This window comes from Brassica napus, chromosome A10 (genome assembly GCF_020379485.1).
Source record: "Brassica napus cultivar Da-Ae chromosome A10, Da-Ae, whole genome shotgun sequence".
Taxonomy (NCBI): Eukaryota; Viridiplantae; Streptophyta; class Magnoliopsida; order Brassicales; family Brassicaceae; genus Brassica; species Brassica napus.
In genome coordinates, this window is record NC_063443.1 from 6,587,873 (window position 1) to 6,592,020 (window position 4,148).

At 42.2% G+C, this 4,148-nt stretch overlaps 1 non-coding gene across 1 annotated transcript; it reads left to right on the forward strand.

Annotated features, from left to right (window-relative positions):
• Window positions 1–1,691: 1,691 nt before the first annotated feature.
• LOC125579653 lies at window positions 1,692–1,798 on the forward strand. The gene has a single exon (XR_007317713.1). It is a non-coding gene; the product is annotated as a small nucleolar RNA R71 (small nucleolar RNA).
• Window positions 1,799–4,148: the final 2,350 nt, after the last annotated feature.

The window sequence follows — 4,148 nt, forward strand, 5'->3', positions numbered from 1 at the left end:
TATGTCTGAGTAGTTCAACTGTTAGATCCAGGGTTCAGATAGGTTTGTGGGATTAGCCCCAAACTATAGATCTGCCTTGTTGTGATATTCATGATAGATTTGTATTCATTGCTTCTTTTAGCCTTGCTAACTAGAACTTGATCATAGGATTGCATATTCAAGCATCCTTGTTATCCCATCTTGAAATATATCTATCATATTAGGATTGCTAGAGAGGGCTAACCGCCAATTTAGAATCTTAGTAGGGCATTTCATACTCGCGCATAGGCCTGGCTAGAACCCGTCGATCGATGTCCACAACTGACAATCGATCGATGTTGGCAAAGGTGTATCGGTTGACGTCTTAATAGACTATCGATCGACACTCTCTTGTGTCTGCATCTAACCGGTGAGACACAAGATCTAGTCTGTTAACCAGTGGTACATGCGACAGCTGATCACTGAGTTAAGCGAATGAGCTCTAATATATCATGCATGCAACAGTTAGGCATCTATAGGAATTATAATCTCCAACACCTGAATAGTGGCCCTGCATCTAATATCATTTCCAACCTAAGTTACATTTATCATTTACTCGCTTGTTACTATTGCTATTTCATTAAAACATTACAACCTTTAGAATTAATAAACACTAGATTTAATTGTTCCCTAACTCCTTGTGGATTCAATCCCTAAGTACTACATCTGAACCTCTTTTGATGAGAGTAACACTCCTTAGGGTAATTTGAGTGGTATCAGAATTCCTCATGAGTTAGAATTCGAACTGCATTGCATTCAGTCGGTTTAGCGGACGACGTCGATCGATGACTGGAGTAATCCGTACATCGATCTTCGTCATGGTCTGTCGATCGATGTGAGTTCATCGACATCGGTCGACACCATTGGGATCCGCCGAGACTCATGGAGCTTTCGATTTCGAAGTCTCCTTCCTCAAACTTTTCATTTCTACCACTTGCCAGAAATCATCATCTATGATGGCATTTACGTGGTGTTTTCCTTTGTCGGCTTCTGCCTCTCTAGCGAAAGCTTCTTGCCTCTTTATAGTCTCGCCAGTCTGAATTACTTGCGTTTCAAGTTTTCTCACCTGAGTCCCTAAGGTCTCGATTTTGGTGTTCAGATTGTTGTAGGCGGAGTCTATTTTACCGTTGAAATCCACGGTGATTTGTTGTTGTCCCAACAATACTCGATCAAGCATCTCTTCGATCTTGCTTTCCTGAGTCTGGGGTGGTGGATTCTGGTAGTAGGAGTTCGAGTAGCTTTTGCTGTTGTTGAAGGGTTTTTGAAATTGTGAACTCTAGTTACTTCTTTGACCATTTCCAAAGAAGTTTCTGTTTCCGCCCTGGTTTCCAAATTTCTGGAATCCGGTACCTCCGATGTAGTTCACATTTTCTTCTCCTTCCATATCTGCTACTTCTCCTTCATCTAAACAGACTTGCTTCCTAAGAAGCTCGTGCACCACATCTAACTTAGCTCTTACTTCGTCCATTTGTTCCTTCCCGATAGAGGCTACAAACTTCTTCCGTTCAGAGTCAGTGTTTTTGGTGCTGCTGCTGTTAGCAAGGTTTTCGATAAGTCTCACAGCTTCCAACGGGTTTCGAGTAGTGAAGTTTCCTTCACTCGCCGTATCAAGAGCCATTTCATACTGTAAGGCGAGACCTCGGAAGAAAGGGCTTAGCAGCTGCACTTTGTTAAATCTGTGGTGTGGACAGTCTCGCTGGAAGAACCTAAATCTAATCCACACATCTTTGAAGGACTCTCCAGCCTCCTGCGAGAATGTGGAAATTTTGTTCTGAAGTTCTTCAGCCGCCTTAACTATAAGATTACGTTGAACCTTTTTACAAAAATCGACGTCTTATCTAAGGAGAAGATAACAGTCAAGTTCGGAAGATAAATGTCAAGTTTCAAAGGATAAACACCAATATCGGAAATGGCGAACATACACGAGAATAGGAAACGGAAATGAGCACGCAAAACTGAGAAGGGACAAAACTGCATCTTCGAGTGAACTAAGGTATTTCCGACTTGAAATTTTTGAAATCAGACTTGGAATTTTCGTAGGAAATTACTTTGAGGCTGCCATAGAACTTTAGGGAACGTAAAACCTAGGCGGATAGTCTAGCGAACTAAGTTTTAAGCGATTTTTCCTGTCTCGATATATTGTTCCATAATTGTTCATCCAGATCTTGCAAACCGATCTAAACTCTCCGAAAGTCGAGAAACGATCGCCACGCATATCAAGCTCGCTTCCTAAAAAGAGAAAAAGTTAGAGACATGAACGTCGTCTTAAAACCGATTCATTTCTGGCAATTTCCTCGGAACCGACATATCCCAAGTCGTCAACGTGGAAACAACGAAATCACAGTCCAAGCGTAACCTATGAAAAACGTCCCGCGACTTGATCGTATTGAAATAAACTTCGGTAATACTCCATGGGTAGCTCCAAGCAACTTTCACCTAAGATCAAAATCACAGCGGGAACGTTTCTCGTAGAACCCGCAGAAACAATGCTACTTTGACATATGTATACATATCACTGAGTTACGACCTTCGTAAAATCGGTTATGTGATATGATAAATTATCGTATAGCCCACAGTCGGAAATCATATGATAAATTCTTCATAACGGAACTAAGTCCTAACAACCAAACGGTTAACAGAAAATCTAAAACTTTTTGAAAATTGACCAAGTTCAATACGCTCCACAATTCACTTTAAGCCCGCAACGTTTTAACCATAATACGCGGCATGAAAGGAAATAGTCGTAACAAAGCTTCTAGAGCTATACGAAACATCCTAAAAAGTGCACGAAATACATCTCGGAAGGCCAACACTTCACAAAAGCACTATGAAGGAAAACGCTTGTTCCCACGGACAAATTTACACGACACCTCAGTCATAATTCCTCGATCGCAAATAAAACTATTAGCATCCAAACAGGAACAACAATTTTGGCTGCGAACATTCGTAGTCAAACCAGAATGTTTCTCAAACGCAGGGCTAAGACTAAACCCTTGCAACATCGCGAAACATCTACAAACCCGCGAACATTTCAAGCCCGAAACGCGGCATATGAAAGAATAACAAATCTTCAGCATCGCGAGACGTCGCAGACGCCTGAAGATTCGTTCTTCGACGAAATTTCCTTCCTCGATAAAAACATTTTCTTGGAAGACCAGACAGTCATACGCACTAACATCTTCTCAAAACATATCCTTCGCGAAGACTCGAAACGGTATTTTTTACCATTAAGTTTGTTGCTGATCACAACAAACTCTCAACGTCCTAAACAGACTTAGCCATCTCGTCGAGATGACTCTCGTACATCCGACACAAGGATAATAGCGCTATAAAAGAAATCCAAAATTTTGGTCCAGCACTTCCGGTCTCCGGAGAGATGCTCGATTCCAACCATACAAGTCGTATAAGCCGAGAACCTATCGCGGACTTTAATCGGTATGGAATCAGGATGAAACTGAAACGGGATACGTAAGTCGAATTAGTCATCGCACCCTCTAAAACCAGGAGTAAACCTAGGTCTTGCCCTAAACCCAGCGCACTGGTCTCTAACATCTCTAGGCATAGTATCAAACACCCTGATACGAGATCCCAAAATTTGTCTCTTTGCCAATATTCGAACGTCTTCAGAAAATCCCGCAAGTTTACACACTGCGGAAAACTCTCGAAACAGATTATGGATATGGCAATTCACACAGAGTTAGATTACGAGACGACAACTCGTAGTCTTCCCTCTACACCCATACAAAATGCCATCGGCAGCAACACGCCTTATAACCGCTACATAAAAACTAGACCATAAAGGTCCTACTGGAAAACTAGTCATAAGAACCTTAACTCCAAGATGAACTACGAAAGGCTTGATCCCTTCAACAAGGGTACGTAGGCAGCCGTCATAAGGCGCAGCCCCAATCTTATCGCGTTTTCTACTTTTAGGAGAGCGAGAAGATCACTTACCACAGACCTTTTCAACCATTAATTCCGCCTAACTCACCTAACTTGCCTAACTTGCCAAGCCACTCGCTAGAACCTCACGCTAGAAGCTCATGATTCTAACGAGCTGGGGGGCTAACTGTTGTGGTGCAGCCTGGGTACGGCTTAAACTCTGGATCACTTGAAGGTGGATGGATAGA